The sequence below is a fragment of the Pleurodeles waltl genome, chromosome 4_2, assembly GCF_031143425.1.
Source record: "Pleurodeles waltl isolate 20211129_DDA chromosome 4_2, aPleWal1.hap1.20221129, whole genome shotgun sequence".
In the NCBI taxonomy this organism is placed as follows: domain Eukaryota; kingdom Metazoa; phylum Chordata; class Amphibia; order Caudata; family Salamandridae; genus Pleurodeles; species Pleurodeles waltl.
The window spans coordinates 630,672,937-630,691,733 of NC_090443.1; positions in this window are offsets into that span (position 1 = coordinate 630,672,937).

The window sequence follows — 18,797 nt, forward strand, 5'->3', positions numbered from 1 at the left end:
ACGCTCCTTGCTTTTGCAGCCTGTTTCTCTGGCCAATGATCTCCCCTATGCATCTTCTTGGTCTTTTTAGGACGCTGAACAGCACCCTCCTCTTGTACTATGGTGTTTTCTCTTGATGGACCTGCAACTGGCTCAGGGGATGCTGGTGTACTTTGATCTCTTTCTACTATTTCGCCTTCTTCTTCCTCTTCTTCTTGATCTGTAACGGGTTCAAGTTCTAACCCGTATCCGTCTATTTCGGGGAGAACCTCTCCTTGATTTAGTTCTCCTGCTGCCTCTACTGAGATAGGTACACTGTCACCTCTCTCGAACTCATTCACTGTTTGAGGGACTAGGCTGTTCTCAGTGGGCTCTCCTGCAGTCTCAGTTCCCTCTTGGCTGTTTTCTAGCCCTGAGACTTCCCTCTCCGGCATTGTTATGCCGGAAACTTCAAGTTCCTCATCAGTTGGACACGTTACCTTCTTTGTGTGACTGGCATGTATCCAGTTTGGAACGCCAGCACATTTCACAGCAGTGGTTGTTGTCAAAATTACTTGATATGGCCCCTTCCAGCGCGGCTCCAAACACGACTTTCTCACGTGCTTCTTGACAACTACCCAGTCACCGGCTTGCAGGGTGTGACCTGGATCACCGATCGGTGGCAATGTGTTAGCTTCTACCTGGTGAGAGAAAGAGCGAATCACATCAGCCAAACATTTACAGTAGTCCAACACCATATCATCCGTGATATTCACTAGAGCATTTGCAGGTACTGTGGGTAACCTCATATCTCTACCCATCAAGATCTCGTGTGGTGATAGTCCTGTCTTCTTATCAGGGGTGTTCCTCATTGACATCAGCACTAAGGTCAATGCATCTGGCCATTTCATATTGGTAGCTGCGCACATCTTTGCCATTCTTGATTTGAAGGTACCATTCATTTGCTCTACTAATCCTGATGCTTCAGGGCGTTAACTACAGTGCAGCTTCTGTTTGATGTCTAATTCGGCACACAAGAGTTTAATCACCTCATTGTCGAAGTGTCTGCCCCTATCTGATTCTATAGAGACCGGAAACCCGAACCTGGGTATTAATTCCCTAAGCAGCAGCTTTGCAACTGTGGGACTGTCATTTCTACGTGTGGGGTAAGCTTCAATCCAGTAACTGAAAACACACACAATCACCAACACGTACTTCAATCCTCCGCAAACAGGCATTTCAATGAAATCCATTTGCAATTTGCTAAATGGACCGCCAGCTCTCCCTATGTGGCTGAAAAATACCACAGTCCCTTTTCCGGCATTCATCTGTTGACAGATGATGCACCTGTGACAGGTAACCTCTACGGCATGTCTGAACTTTGGATTAAACCAATCGATTTTGAAGGACCTGATCATCACATTTCTCCCGAGGTGAGCCTATCCATGGTAGAGCCTACCGAATTGTGACAGAAGACTATTTGGCAAAGATAATTTTCCCTCCTATGAGACCCACAAGTCGTCAGCCCTTTGTGCACATTTCATTCTTTGCCAGGAGCGTTTTTCCTCTTTAATAGCACGACCCTGTAGTATCTTTAGCTCATCTAGGGTATCAACCACCCTTAATGCAAGGTTCAAGCATGTGTCATTTTCATTTTGCGGTAACAATTCCCACTGATCCTTGAATGATATACAGTTCAATGTGCAAAACCTTGCGACTTGATCTGCATAGCCGTTTCCCATGGACACAAAGGGCCTCAATCCGACCCTGGCGGTCTGTGACCACCAGGGCGGAGGGCAGCGGAAGCACCGCCAACAGGCTGCCGGTGCTTCCTGGGCTATTCTGACCGCAGCGGTAAAGCTGCGGTCAGAAAAGGGGAACCAGCGGTTTCCCGCCGGTTTTCCCCTGGCCCAGGGAATCCTCCATGACGGCGCTGCTTGCAGCGCCGCCATGGGGATTCCGACCCCCTTCCCGCCATCCTGTCCAGGTGTCGTGGGGCCCCTGGGGGCCCCTCCACTGCCCATGCCACTGGCATGGGCAGTGCAGGGGCCCCCTAACAGGGCCCCATACAGATTTTCACTGTCTGCTTTGCAGACAGTGAAAATCGCGACGGGTGCCACTGCACCCGTCGCACCCCTGCAACTCCGCCGGCTCCATTCGGAGCCGGCTTCCTCGTTGCAGGGGCTTTCCCGCTGGGCCGGCGGGCGGCCTTTTGGCAGTCACCCGCCGGCCCAGCGGTAAAGTTGGAATGGCCGCCGTGGTCTTTTGACCGTGGGGCGGTCATTCGGCGGTAACCGCATGGCGGGCGGCGACCGCCGCCCGCCGCGGTCATAATGACCGCCAAAGTCTTGTGACTTAACGTGAGCATTGCATTTCACCACAGGAATTTCAAGAGTTAACTGAATCACATGTAACAAATCCTTAATTTGTTCACCGTTTTTCACAGGAGAACCAGAAGAGGTCATGAAACCTCTCTGCGACCACAATTGGCCAAAATCATGTACAATTCCAAATCCGTATCTGCTGTCAGTATAGATAGTGACTCTCAGATTTTCAGCTGCGTGGCATGCCTTGGTAAGGGCAATTAACTCTGCCACTTGTGCGGAATACACTCTCTCGAGCCAGGAAGCTTCAAAGATACCAGCTATGGTACATACAGCGTAACCAGCCCTCAGTGTTCCGATTGAATCTCTCAAACAGGACCCATCAACAAACATAATGCAGTCATTTTCTTGTAACTATGTATCTTGAATATCAGGTCGTGGCTTGGTACATAGTTCTGTTACCTCAAGACAGTCGTGCTCAACTTCCTCCTCATTATTACCTTCAGTATTCTCAGCAGGAAGTAGAGTTGCAGGGTTCAACACAGTAAATCGTTTCAGTGAAACATTAGGTGACCCCAGAATAATTGTCTCATATTTGGTAATACGAGCGTTTGTCATGTGCTGAGTTTTGGTTTGTGTCAACAAAATTTAAACTGAATGCGGAACCATTACTGTTAGGGGATATCTCATTACTATGCCTTCACACTGTGTAAGGCTCTGACCAACTGCTGCAACTGCGCGCAAACAACCCGGTAAGGCTGCTGCGATGGGGTCCAAGGTAGCTGAAAAATATGCTACAAGGCGATTTGCACCTCCATGGACCTGTGTTAATACAGACAAAGAAGAAGCATCACGTTCATGACAAAACAGTAGGAAAGGCTTTGTGTAATCAGGCATACCCAAAGCTGGTGCCCTGCACATGCACTCTCTCAATTCCATGAATGACTGAAGCTCTTCCTTGGACAAAGCTATGGTATACGGCTCATCCTTGATCTCTTTACCTGTCAGTCTTATCAAAGGCTTTGAGATAATTGAGAAGTTGGGTATCCACTGGCGGCAGTAGCCCACCATTCCCAAAAACATCCTGCCATCTCTCTTTGTTGTTGGGGGGTTCATTTGCAAAATGGCTGTTATTCTTTTTTGTCATATTCTCCTGGACCCTCTTTCAATTAAGTGTCCTAAGTATTTCACTTCTTTCTGGCTGTACTGTAGCTTCTTGGGTGACACTTTATGTCCATTCTTTCCCAAATTATTCAGTAAGGCAATTGTGTTGTACTTACAGTTATCCCTTGTCTTGGATGCAATCAGTAAATCGTCAATGTACTGCACTAGAGTTGAGTTAAAAGGCAGTACTAAGGATTCTAAGTCCTTTTTCAATATCTGATTGAAGATGGACGGTGACTCAGAAAACCCTTAAGGAATTCTACACCAACTGTACACCTTATCCAGGAATTTGAAACTATCCTCGTGAAAAGGTATCGAAAAGAAGGCTTGTGACAGGTCTACAACGGTGAACCATTCAGCATCACATGGAACATGAAACATGATCACTGCTGGATTGGGTACTATGGGGCAACATTTTACCACAATCTCGTTTATTTTCCTCAAATCCTGCACAATTCGAACCTTCCCACAAGGCTTTTTCAGACCCATTATCGGTGAATTACATGGGCTGCTCAACACTTCCTTCAGGACTCCCTGTTTCACAAAGTCTGCAATTATTTGTGACACTTGAATGAGAACTTCTTGTGCCATTTGATATTGTGGCACCTGGGGAAACACTGCATTTGGTTTCACTTGTACTTTGACTGGTTCTACTCCTTTTATTAATCCCACTTCCTTTCCTGTCAAATCCCACACTTTCTCTGTCACCGTTCCCTGTAACTCAGCAGCTAGGGCAATCACTATAAGCATCGGGAACAATGTAATCAAAGGGTAATCTTCATTTGTAGTTCCTGTCTCTAACTCTGAGAACTCACCATCATCCCCTTCATCATCACTGTTTGTCTGCACTTCGATTCCGTCATTGGAACAGGTAATCGAACATTTTGTCTTGCACAGTAAGTCTCTTTCCAGTAGGGATACCAGACTTGAATCGCAGACTACAAACTTATGCAGTCCTTGGAAGTTGCCAATCTCAACCTGCACTGGATCTGTAATCGGATTTGTCAGGTACTGGTTTGCTACTCCGACCACCCTTATGGTACACCCCGAAAGTGGTAATTTCGGTACCTCTGCACTTCTGACTGTATAGCGTGTAGCTCCGGTATCAACAAAGAATGACACCTTGTGACCCATTACTTTTCCTTCTACATAGGGTCCCCTCTGATCTACCTCTAGGGACGCTGCAAGCCTGCACTCTTCGCTATCTGAGCTGTCATCCGACCACTCCTCATTCATTCCATCCTCACCACGCAATGGGAATTGCTGTACTGTATTATCTTGACTCATCACCTGACCTGTGACCTGCTGAGGAAGCATCACCTGTTGCTGTCCCATCGGAGCCATTGGTAATTGCATTTGCTGTCTAGGTACCATGTGAACCTGCTGCTGTACTTGCTGCATTTGTGCTGGCTGAACACGCGGCATTTGCATTTGCTGCATGGGCTGTAACCCCTGCATCTGTACCATATTATTTTGGAAGTTCGGGTTTTGATTTTTCAGTTTTGAACCTCTTACATTTTGCAATGTACCGACATTAGTGCTTTGTTGAACGACACCTTCTTGCACCACATTCGGGCATTCCTGCTTCCAATGCCCCACACCCCCGCACGCGTGACATGGTGACATCTTTTTCATCCCCTACACGTCATTTTGAACCACAACAGTATTCAAGTCTGGACCGCGATTCACAAAACCTCGACCTCTCGGTTGCGCCTGAAACACACCATTTACTTGCGGTTGCTGCTGTATCATCTGTTGAACTCCATTTCCCTGTATTCCTGCCTGTGCAGCCCTTATCTGCATCACCATCACTTTCTCCTTTAACTTTTTCTGCTTCAGCTCAATTTCGTCACTACAGTATTTCGCATACTGCAACACCTCATCAATCGGCTTCGCTTGCCAACAAATCAAATGATTCTTAATCATCTGGCTGACCTCTGGTCTCAGCCCTTCAACAAATCTGAACACAAGATGGTTCATGTCTTTCGGCTCAATGGTCTCAGTACCACTGTAATGTTTGAATGCCTTCAATAACCTTTCATAGTAAGCATGAATTGATTCCTTAACCTCCTGTGAGGTCCGGTCGATTTTCTGCCAATCAGTCACCTTCGGCGACACTTTCTGCTTCAAAAACTCAATCACTTTATGATAGTACTTCATCACCTCCTCAGAGGGAGCTCCGGTCACCTTATCCCTTGCCGGCTCCTTCGTCGGCCAGTCTACCCCTCTCTTGCACTCAAGCCACAAATCAGGCGGAACAATGATCTCAAACAAGGTATTCAAGTCTTCCCAAAGACACTTTGCAAGTTTCACAAACCTATCTGTTTCTTGATACCACTCGATCGGTTTCTCCCTCATTCTGGGATAATCATTTGTAAAAGATAGGATGTCTCCTCTGGACCACGGCACATGAATTAAAACTCCACCAGCTGTTTCTCTCATGGGTAGTATTTTTACTGATTCCGTATCAGGTGAAGCTTTAGCCTGACTTGACCCCGGACTGTCTCCTTTCTCCTTATCTCTTTTCTTTGCCCATCTGCCTTCCCATTTTTCTAACGCACCCCAAATTTGCGCACTTTGCAGTATTTCTTTTAGATGCGCTTTCATTCTAGCAGACCTCATGTGCTCAAAGTCTTTTACGTCAAAGTCTAACCTGTAACTTCTTTTCAAATGTTTAGTGTTCTCAATGTCAATGTTGTACTTGTCTGCTAGGTTCGCTAGTCTCTGATGTACCTTGCCTACCTCTTTAGTAATCTTAGGGCACAGATATCTCAGCTCTGCTTCTGTGTATGATTCTAATCTGTTTACCCCCATGGTTCCGTCCACTAGTTCAGCAGCTTCCACCCCCAATCTTACAAAGTTCAGGTACTCATCTTTCCCTATCCTTTCCGGTTCTACTGCAGTCACTGTGGTCTTCTCTGAAGCATAGGTCTTTTCTAACCACTCATTCAACTGTTGTACTGTAAAACCTTGCAGTGAAATGTTCCCTGCATGCATCATTGGCGATTGTGAAGCATTCCTACTTATTGTCTGTGGGGTTAGCAGACCCAGCCCTGCCTGTCATATTAAATTTTCTAGAACCTTCGGATTGAATGTCCCATGCTCTGGGAATGCTAAACTTCCCTCCTTCTCTGTTAATTTGCGCCACTGTTTCATCCATAAACAAGGCGCAACACCTTTTTCCTCCATAATTATGTAAGCTGGAGTACCCTCAGGTGGTGTAGGCTCCCCTTCACTCGCCATAATGTATGCGTCTCCTTTCAGAGCACTCTTAAATGCCTTGACAAAATTCATCTTTGCGGTTTTCTCTTATTTGTATTTAATCAGAAAGTGACTTTAATTCCCAAGACACTCTTCACCCACCTTTCTCGACCTATTGCCTCTCACGGGCGGCAGCCAATCTGTGCGTGACCCCTCTCGACAACTGACCTATCTCAGCGTATCTCCACTGACGTCACACTCACACACTGCAGCTGACAAAGTCTTGTGGCTCGTCCGCCCCTCACTGGATTCACACAAAACTAATGCAAAATTACTGCGAGCACCTTTAACAACAACACAATCTGCCGGTTTACTGCAGGAAGGGTAACACATTCGCTTCAGGACCTTACAGAGATTTCACTTGAAGCCTCGGCCGCTACTCTCTCCTTCTCAATTCCCACATACGCAAGCAGAATTCGACCCGCAAATCCTACTCTCGACTTGTCAATGGTTCGTCCTAGTGCACTTTAGAACTTGCCAACTCTCCATCGAAGGTTTCACGCATACATTTTGACTCAAACTCGACTTGTCAACCACGCCCGATTGACCTATTAAACCGCTCAGATTACAACATAAACCCAAGTGTCTCCTACACTTGTCAATATACTCCGGAGTCTTAGACCACGACGGGTCCGAACAAAACAACCAACCACGCAGATAATTTTGAGCACAAAGCACCACACTCATATGAAGTACGCCGACTTCCCTACTCTCATACTGCGGAGTACACCCACTCCTTCTAAAACAACATTTACCTGGCCTAAATACACACAAACTTCACAAGTCACCTGCAAAAAGGCATAAGCTGAGCAAGCGCAAAACCCTATACCACACACGCTATGACGCCGAGAACATTCCCAACTCACTTAGGTAGGCTCCAAGATCCCGGGAAAGTCATGGTGAATTTAGAAACACATCATATCTCCAATTTGCATTATCACAGAAAAACAATTTAAACAATGATTCTCCGTCCTACGGCCCCAAAGGGCCAAACCGTCGCTCTGCTACCAGAACTGTTAACGCGTCCCTTTATGATAATTTATTTCACATCAGGACTCGTTTTAGGCCAATGAATCTTTTGACCCAGTTGAGAGACAGCGTAGGACAAGAGAGCTAATCAATATATCAATCAATACATCAATAACATCATCAATATTTATCACAACAATACATTTCACCTTAGTCAAAGTCATTAATCAATTCAAGACGCTACCATGACCTTTCAGTCATGAATAACCACACCGGTTTAGTAGAATTTTATGAATTTTATTCCCTATTAGTTACAATCTAAGATTAAGGCCCTCATTCTAACTCTGGCGGGCGTCGGTAGCCGCCCGCCAGACGGGAAGTGCCATTTGGCCGCCATGCGGCCAAAATACCGCTTCCCGCATTCTGACATTCCCGCTGGGCCGGCGGGAATGAGGGCCGCAACACAGGAGCCGGCTTCTAATGGAGCCGGCGGTGTTGCGGCGGTGCGACGGGTGCAGTTGCACCCGTCGCGCTTTTCACTGTCTGCTAAGCAGACAGTGAAAAGCTGCCCTGGGCCCTGTTAGGGGACCCCTGCACTGCCCATGCCAGTGGCATGGGCAGTGCAGGGGCCCCCAGGGGCCCCAGGACACCCGTTCCCGCCAGCCTCTTCCTGGCAGTGAAAACCGCCAGAAACAGGCTGGCGGGAAGGGGGTCAGAATCCCCAAGGCAGCGCTGCTTGCATCGCTGCCCTGGCGGATTCGCCCAGCCGGGGGTAAACCGGCGGGAAACCGCCGACCCCGGTTTTCTGACCGCAGCTTTACCGCCGCAGTCAGAATGGGCTAGGAAGCACCGCCAGCCTGTTGGCGGTGCTTCCGTCATTCGCGGCCCTGGCGGAAGACCGCCAGGGTCGGAATGACCCCCTAAGTGTGTTAACCTCAAAACCAAGAAACATAACAGCATAGTCACAACATGGCAACTTTTCATTAAGGCAAGAATCACAAACATTAGAATATAACACGGCGTGAACATAGATCAAAGTTTAACAGAGTGTCAATGTTGCGTCAGTTCAACAAAGCATAGTCTTGGTCGTTTGTCCATTTGCGTCAATTTGGTGAACACCTATCCTAACCACTGATTAGCATTCGCATGTTGGGCTTCATGCAAAACAATTTAGAACACCAATTTGGAAACATCGAGCTATGGCGTCTGTCAAAAGCAAGCAGTTGGTACCTAGAAAGGAAAAGCAAACAGACAAATTACAAATGCATTGTCATAATTACCCTCCAAGGATTAGGTCAGCACACAGGTTCAGTCTTCGTCTTCAGGACATCAGTCAGATCGCCATTAGTCAGGACTCAGCTAAAGGGCAAAAGGGCACTTCCCTCATAAGGAGGATAAGTGTAAATGGACAAACTTAGGGCAAGGATGGTTTTTCAATAATCTCAAGTCACCAAACAGAGTGACAGAGTTTCTGGATAAAATCAATAGCATTTCCTAACCCACCTCTCTGACCTCTCTGTGACATGGGTTTTTATCTCTTTTTCGTAGCACATTCCCCCAAAATTCTATTGGACATCTTCTATACCCCACTATCTTTAACCTATCAAATTAGACATTAGGTAATCCTAATCTTCACCCCATATTGGTTTACAAGTCTTTGATTGGTCCTCGTTATTGACGTCTTCAGAGGTGACACGTCCGGTATGACTTCATTTCTTGATAATTCTTTGCACATCTTTTGGTCAGCAGTTCCATTGTATTCACCTGTTTGAATGACCTTGTACATTACATTAATGTACACTGTTTCACTTCATTTATAACATGTATTCCATGGGCGTGGAAAAGACGCCTGAGAACGGATTTAACATGGTTACATTAATCTTCCAAGCTTGAAGAAAAATAACATTGTGGGGTCATGGTCCCTTGTGAGTCAGCACACTGAAAAATAGAAAAATGCATTTAATACGAGAGCCAGGCAGCTAAACTCCGGCTCATGCGAACTGAACGCCTATGAATATTTCAGCACAGTTTCAATAACGCAAATGCTAGTATCAGCTTAATTGAACGTATCATAAATATTTTAATCATCATTATTAATTTGCGTATACATTGGTGGCCACTCATCGTGGTCACATTTCAGGTGCATGTTTAGCAAAATCGCTATTATTACAGTTTCTATGCGGCATCATCACACATTAATTCATAAACATTTCATGTTAATGTAGGTTATATAAGCTACGCTCTCTCACCTCCTAATGATTTAAACCACTATCGCCCAATCTCATTACTTCCATTATTGGGAACGTTATTAGAAGACCTAATAAAGTATTTAAAATTCAATCAGCTCTTGGCTCCTTCGCAGTCCGTTTTCCATCCTTTTCACAATACTGAAACTACCTTAGGAGTAATAACAGATCATGGATGTGCACTAGACACCAATAGCCCTATCATGTTAGTATTGTTAGTTCTTTCAACGGTATTTGATCCTGTGACCCACTCCTGTCTGATATCAAGACTGTTGGAGTTTGATATAATCGGGCCAGCACTACAGTGGCTAGAGGACTTCAGTGACTAGAGGACTTCTAATAGAACACAAATGATAATTTTAGGCTCTCTTAAATCTCATACTGGTCACTTGTATAAGGGAGTCCCTCAGGGCTAGTGTTTTAGCCCCATTTAATTTAATATTTATATAGCACCTTTGGCAAAGTTAGTCAGACAGTTTGGCTCGGAAACCCACTCATATGCAGATGACACCCAACTGTTGCTATCTTTCAAAGGTGAACCTTCCAAATGGAAGAACTTTTCTGTTTGGCCCATAAGGTTATAGCTGACTGGATAACGGTGAATTGTCTCCTGCTCAATGCAAGTAAAACTGAGATCTTGTTATTTGGGAACGCAGCCTCTCATTGGAGCCCAAGTTGGTGGGCTTCAGAATTTGGGATGCCTCCTACCAATATGGCAAATAATCTTTGTGTCCACTTGGAACAATCCCTTACGAAGGCAGACCATGTATGTAAAACCACAAGTTTTTCTTTCGACCTGCTCCATCTGTTGGGACAGGTCTTTCCTCTTCTTCTTTCTTCTTCCTGGAAAACATTGGTTCCAGCTTTAATCATGAGCTGTTCGTATTATGGCAACACCTTGTATGCTTCCAAAAATTAGTCCTTACTGACCATGCCAGAGGTGGTACAGAATTTGCCAGCACACCTTATTTGTAATGCGCCTGCAAGAACATCAGGTTCTCCTCTACCGAGTTTTCTTCACTGGTTACCAGTTCGCAGTAGAATCACTTTCAAAATCTGTTGTATTACTCATATGGCATTAGTTGGAAAGGGTTTATGCTATCTATATTTGAGGCTTCTTCCCTATAGCCCGCTAAAATATTTTGACTGAGCCACAAAATGTTGCTCACGGTTCCTACAGTAAATAGGATCAGGATGGGTGGCAGATCTTTCTCATATGTGGGCCCTCTGTTCTGGAATGCTCACACAATTTATCTTTGTCAAAGCACTGATCACCTTACTTTCAGGAAATGTCTTACAACAGTTTTAATAGTAATAATTACCTTTCTTTTTCTTCAGCTATTTGAGCCGACGTGCTGAGATACCCCACGGGTGCTTCACGTGCTAAACTTTTTAACATAACCTAACATTTGAATAATTCTTTTAATTAATTGCCTCCTTGATCAATTTGCTTCATGATGTAGGTTTTCCAGGCTAGTTTGATTTTTGTATGATAAGCGGAAAGTATGGTCTGTGTCTTTATTCTCTTGATTTTTTCGTCTGGTGACACCTCCTTTCTGGCATTTCACAGGAAGATTTCTCCTTTCTCAGCTCTGAAGCATACCATGGTAAATGAGATCTGAACTGGGTTTTTGAAAATTGTTTGAGAGGAGCAATACTATCAAATGCTGAAATAAGGGAACTATGATATTCTGCTAATCTAGGTTAATATCTTTGTTCTGAGTGGACATTAAAAACTTGAAAGCTTTGGAGAAGGAGTAAGGGAAAATTAACCACCATTGCCTTGAGGCTATTTTGTCGGTTTGAACTATTTTAGGTATCTCAAACTGGATCATGAAATCATCTATCCATGTGAGAGGTAGCGGGAGATCACTGACCAGAAATTTCAAATAAGTAAAAATTAAGGGGGTCATTCCGACCCTGGCGGTCATGGACCGCCAGGGCCGGGGCTGGAGGATGCACCGCCAACAGGCTGGCGGTGCATCAAGGGCAAAATCTGACAGCGGCGGTAAAGCCGCGGTCAGAAAAGGGAAGCCGGCGGTTTCCCGCCGGTTTCCCGCTGCCCGTGTGAATCCTCCACGGCGGCGCTGCAAGCAGCGCCGCCATGGGGATTCCGACCCCCTTCCCGCCAGCCTGGTTCTGGCGGTTTTCACCGCCAGAACCAGGCTGGCGGGAATGGGTGTCATGGGGCCCCTGGGGGCCCCTGCAGTGCCCATGCCACTGGCATGGGCTCTGCAGGGGCCCCCTAACAGGGCCCCACATTGATTTTTCAGTGTCTGCTTGGCAGACACTGAAAATCGCGACGGGTGCAACTGCACCCGTCGCACACGAGCAACTCCGCCAGCTCCATTCGGAGCCGGCATCCTCGTTGCTGGTGCTTTCACGCTGGGCGGGCGGGCGGCCTTTTGGCGGTCGCCCGCCAGCCCAGCGGGAAAGCCAGAATGACCGCCGCGGTCTTTTGACCGCGGTGCGGTCTTCTGGCGGCTGAACTTTGGCGGGCGGCCTCTGCCGCCCGCCAAAGTTGGAATGACCCCCTAAGTCTAAGGTGTGACCAGCTGAATGGGTGAAGTCTGTAACTCTGTTAGAGACCCAGCATCCCCAAGTCTGTAAAAAGATTTGCATCAACAAGATTGGAAAAGTCTTCTTAAAGTAAATTAAAGTAATTTGTACCTCCAAAGCTTATTCCATATATTGGTTTGTCCATAATGGATATAGAAGACCAGGCTAAAATGACACAATTGGGAAGTAAAAAATATAAACAAGAAATAAGACCATGCATACTTAAAAACAAAATAATCTGTTGTCTGCTTGATGGAACTATACCATAAATTCATAGGAGATGTACCATTGCTTCTCTTTATTCAAGATTCTCACCATGATCTGAGAAGGGAAAAGTGTAGAATGAAAGTTTATATGACCACAGTTCATCATAGAAACACTGCCACTCAATCCCCTCAGACTGTCTACCTTAGTCTCAGCTCACAAACAAGAATAAGGGGAAGGAAGAAAGGTAGTCTAATCTCTGCCCATATACCATAGTTGTATTAAACTGCATTGTTAGAAATGGGGAAAGTGTTACTGATCTGATTAGTACCTGAGCTCCTACACAGGTGATACAATCTAGCATCTAAAAGTAAAAGTAGGTTTCAGGGAGTAAATCCAAACATACTCCTAGGAGCTAGTGGTTTCCCACAAACAGCAAGGTTTTACTCAGATAAAAGTGCATGATATACAGTACATCAGCAGCATGATATAGATCAACAACAAAATTAAAAGAATAAACATAATTATATATGGCTAACAGTGAATTATGGGAATGTTTTTCACCAAGAGATTCTGAGTGATGTCAAATAGACAAGAATGAAGCTTAACTTCTGGATGATGTCACTCAGAATCCCTACGTAAAAAACTCTCTGTGAGAGCCATAGAACACATTACAATTAAAGCATAAATGCACTGACTAAGGGCTTCATTTACAAGGATTGTGCACCTCCTAGTGTAATTGTTTCACGCTGAGGCAGTGCAAAACAGTCCCCCACCCGAAGCCTTTTTCACAAACTGGTGCAATGTCACCATTGCACCAGTATGTAAAACATTGTACCCCATTATAACTGCGCAAGGTAAAATGTATGCAAGGTAGGAGTTCCCCCATTAAAAACCTCACACAAATGGTGCAATGAAATCTACAACATTTCATTGCACCATGCTGCACCAGCATAGCATAATTCTTTTCAATGCATTCTCAGGGCAGGCATTAAAGGTAATGCTGTGCTGTTCTCTATGGGGCCCCCTTAACATTGCTGGACTAGGGTCAAAATGGTGATGCTAGTCCAGCAATGTTAAGGTTTAGTGCCACAACAGCGTCAGAATTTCTGATGCTGTTGATAGACACCTTGCACCATGGAACACTGTACTATAAACACAGCACTCCCATAGTGTCATTTGGGGGCACAGGGTGGCACAAGAAATCTGGTACATCTATCACAATACACCAGGTTCTTGTAAATGAGACCCTAAATGTCAATGGCAAAGTTTACATTTTAGCTTCTGCATTAAATTATCACCCTCTCCAAGCGCCAGCACTACTGATCCTTATGAAACATGCACAGCCTAAAATATATTTAATACAGTCCACTTACTTAGTGCCTCAAAGAATTAAATACAAAGCCTTAAGCTTTTATCTAAAATGGGAGAAATAAAGAAATAACCATGTAGTGGCTGAATTACTCAATGTAAAACCAGGAAATCATGCATCAATACTAGCTTCCACTTAAAAATATTGGGTGATCCTACGCAATTACTTTTCCATCATCGTCATATGAGATTACCTTTAAATACATCAGTTCATAGTGTGCCCTCCACAAAAACCAATGACTGTAATGTTATTCTATCCAAATTAACAACCCCTTCCATACATAGGGGGAAAAAACATTGTTGTCAGAGCAGTAGCAAAGGGACATGAATGTTTCTAGGTTAATAATTATTATCACTTCTAACAATTATCACTTAATTAATGTTCTAATTTAGTATTCTAAACTGAAGTGCATTGTCACATTATAATTAAAGTGAGTGTTTTGAATTTTGAAGCATCCTAATCATATATGTTCTGGGCTCCCTGAATTAAGAAATAGCAGTCCCCTCACTTCCTTTGCTCCTGAACCCCTGCAGAAGACAGGAACCAAACAAATGTAAACACAACTGGTTTTCAAGCTAGCATGGTCAGGCCTGCATACTTTAAAATCATTTGCCCTGTATTGTTTGTTTTTTTGGTGCTCCAAAGCCCTGAAAGTGGAAACGCTGGCCACCAGCAACAAAACCAGCCCCCACCAGCAGTAAAACAGACCCACCCTGACAGCCCACCAGTACAATTCCTGGTGCCAATGTAAAGCCAGTTCATACCTGGACAGAGAAGCCTTCTTCATAGGTGTAAGAAATTGAGTTTCTGGTTGGGGGGTATAACCCTTCTCAAGCAGAAAGCAAAATCCTTGTCAAGTTGAATTCATAAGCAAACTCTAAATTAAACTGTGTTCAGCCCCCTGGTGGCTTGGCACAGAGCAATCAGGCTTAACTTAGAGGCAATGTGTAAAGTATGTGTGCAAGACCTCAAATAGTAACATGGTAAAAAAAAAATCCAACACCAGATTTAGAAAAATCGATTATTCTTTAATAAATAATGTAAGATCAAAATGACAAAAATCTAGTCAGTAGAACTAGAGATATGAAATTTTAAAGATTTAAGTGAAAATAATGCCAAAAGCACAAAATGCAAACTGTGGACATCTGGATATGCCCAACAGGTATAAAGTTGCAAGTTCAGGCTACCACCTGATGGAGCATAGGCAAGCTACAGGGACCCAAGTAGGTGCACTGAACAACCGTCCTTAGATCATGGATGCATAGCTCTGTGAGGTCCCATCCTAAGGATGTGTCGCCCAGCAGAGATGATGTGTTCATTACGAGGGGCTGCAAAGCTGTGATGCAAGGTCTCACATGATCTTTGAGGATCCCATGGGCGAGGGTTTTTGATACAAAGTCTAGCATTGAAGATGCACCACGCAAAGGAGGCTATGCTCTGGTTCCTAGGGGTTGTGAGACTGCAATGCAAGAACCTGTATCATTGTCAATGCTTTCACTGATTATAGATTTTCAATGAGGGGGCATGCGTCAGGAAAGCTTTCACAGGTGTCAGCTTCTAATGCAAGCTGTAAGGTCAAAGTAGAGTTTTCACACTGAAAGAATGCTCACAGCAGAGGAGATGCATCTGTTGTGCTGGGCCACAGACAGACTGGCAGAACACCTTCAAGCCCACTTCCAAGGATCCAGGACTGGGGTGGTACCACTTGGTAATGAAGGAGTCACAGACGCACATTCCTGGTGCTGGGTTCACATCTTCCATATTCAAAAACTTGACCTATTCGGAGAATAGAGTGAAATTATCTCAAGGTGGGCACAGCTATGATCTCCTCTGAATTCCCTCTAGGCTGGTAATACATGTGGAGAAACAAACATGCCTTTCAGACATCCCAACGATGACAGCTCCACTTCATTATCATTGGTTCATCTAAAGAGGTGGTGGAATCTGATGAAAGCACTATGGTTTATTCCTCATCCGCATCTCATCAGGGGTCTGCTGATACTGACCTGCCAAGTCCTAGTCCCAGCAGAAAAGTGTCTTGATTCGGGCTCTTAATGGCATCTGTTGCATGGACAACATAAGGAACATGGTTGTACAGCTTAGCACCGAACTCAAGGTTGTTAAAAAGGTAGTCTTGTCCTTGAAAAGAAGGGTGCTGAACCTTATTGGAATTTACAATGATTTAAGGATAATTAAAGGAAAGGGAGCCTTGTTTTAATCAGCCTGGAGTCAATGCCCCAACCTTTCACTCAATCAGTTTTCCTGGCCCTGTGGCAGAAGCATAGAATGGCCATGTAAGTGGGAATTATTTGTCTTTTCCTACTCGTGTGGCTACCACGTCTAGGCAAAAGCCAGTCATGGGCCCCACTTTATCCCTTTCACCTACAAAACAAGGGCATTTTCAATGAGGCAGGAACACTAATAGTGAGCAACCCACTATGTATAATCCTACCACTCCCCTGCACTTGCAGGTAGTGACTCCCAGAATGGCCAGTGCCATGCACACTCAAACTGAGGCTCCCAGTGGGGCCTAATGAACACACTTATTGGAGTTTTGTTATGTGGACCCCCCTATAAGAGTGATTTCTTAGACCTTCCGCCTGACTACACCTCATACATGGTTGGGTTAGGGGATGTTCCTCCCACTTAGAAAGAACACTTTTGAGGGTTTCCTACAACTTAAGAATAAAGGTGGTCATTACAACCCAGGCGGTCGATGTTACAGCAGCGGGAAAATCGCCAACAGGCCGGCGGAAAAAAATTGAATTACGACCGTGGCAGAAACCGCCAACATAGACAGACACTTTAACACACCGACCGCCAAGGCGGTACAAACAAACACTGAAGCGGTAACCGCCGACAGACAGGTGGAGGACAAAGTACTGCCCACATTATTACAAGCCACCAATTCACCACCTTTTCCGGGGCGGATACACCGTGAACAAAAACACGGCGGAAACAGGACTTGAAAGGGAAAACGCTCACCTCTACACATCCCACGAGGAACCAGGACGCCATGGAACCAGAACTTCAGAATCTTTCAGCCTTTATCTTCCTGCTCCTCTACCAGGAGCACAAACACCGACGGCGAAGACCACAGTGAGTACTGCACCTAAGACACAGGGAAGGGGGGAGGGAAAAAACAGTGACACATACACGCAACACGCAACACTCCCACCCCCGCCCTCACCGACAACAACACACACACTAATACATCATGATACATCACAGTTACACCCCCAACCCCCCCTGGAAGAATGCAAGGACAAAAGGAAATGAGTCGAATGATTGTAATAGATACGAAGACAGTAATCACAAATATATACATATATTAAGATATTAACACTATAAACAAATATATACACCAAGAATCCAAGTCCAAGGTATTCCACTGTCATAGTCCGTGGACCACTGGGCCCAAAAGGCATGGGCGAGGCCCACACTCAATACCCGAACAAGACGGAGAGAACACTGCTGGGGCATCAGATAGAAATAAAACAGGCACCTCAGGGGGAAGGGAAGGGGGGGCACCTCAGCCAGATGAGTGCACCACGCCAGATACACGAGGGGGCTCCATGCCCACTGTTCAATCCTGGGGAGTGCAAAGCCACAGTCTCTCAAGTCCCTACAATGGGTGGATTGCCCACTGCTATATCCTGGGAAGTGCAAAGCCACAGTCTCTCACGTCTCTACAGTGGGTGGTTTGCCCACTGTTCAATCCTGGGGAGTGCAAAGCCACAGTCTCTCAAGTCTCTACAGTGGGTGGTTTGCCCACTGTTCAATCCTGGGGAGTGCAAAGCCACAGTCTCTCAAGTGGATAACATTTTCCACTGCTTTCTGGAGGGGGCTTTGTGCCCAGAGTGCTTCATCCTGCCAAGGACTGGGGTAGTGGATGCTGTTCTCCACTGGTTCTGGAGGGGGCTTTGTGCCCAGAGTGCTTCATCCTGCCAAGGACTGTGTGAGTGGATGTGATACTCCACTGGTTCTGGAGGGGGCTTTGCGCCCATAGTGCTTCATCCTGCCAAGGACTGTGTAAGTGGATGTTATTCTCCACTGTTTCTGGAGGGGGCTTTGTGCCCAGAGTGCTTCATCCTGCCCGTGGCGGCCTCAGTAGCGTCAGAATCATTGGCGCTCACTGGCCTGCGGTGCTGCTGGCGGCAGAGTCCTGGACAGCAGTTCTGCTGGTGGCAGTGTCCTGGGCAGCGGTGCTAGTGGCGGCGGTGTCTTGGGAATCGGTTCTGCTGGCAGCGGTGTCCTGGGCACCGGTGCTGCTGGCGGCAGTGTCCTGGCCAGTGGTGCTGTTGGTGGCGGTGTCCTGGGAAGCGGTTCTGCTGGCGGCGGTGTCCTGGGCACCGGTGCTGCTGGTGGTGGTGTCCTGGGCAGCGGTTCTTATGGCAGCGGTGTCCTGGGCAGCGGTGCTTCTGGCGGCGTTGTCCTGGGCAGCGGGGCTGGTGGCGGCGGTGTCCTGGGCAGCGGGGCTGGTGGCGGCGGTGTCCTGGGCAGTGATTCTGCTGGCGGCGGTGTCCTGGGCAGCGGTGTACCGGGCAGCGGGGCTGGTGGCGGTGTCCTGGGCAGCGGTGCTAGTGGCGGCGGTGTCCTGGGAAGCGGTTCTGCTGGCGGCGGTGTCCTGGGCACCGGTGCTGCTGGCGGCATTGTCCTGGCCAGTGGTGCTGTTGGCGGCGGTGTCCTGGGAAGCAGTTCTGCTGGCGGCGGTGTCCTGGGCACCGGTGCTGCTGGTGG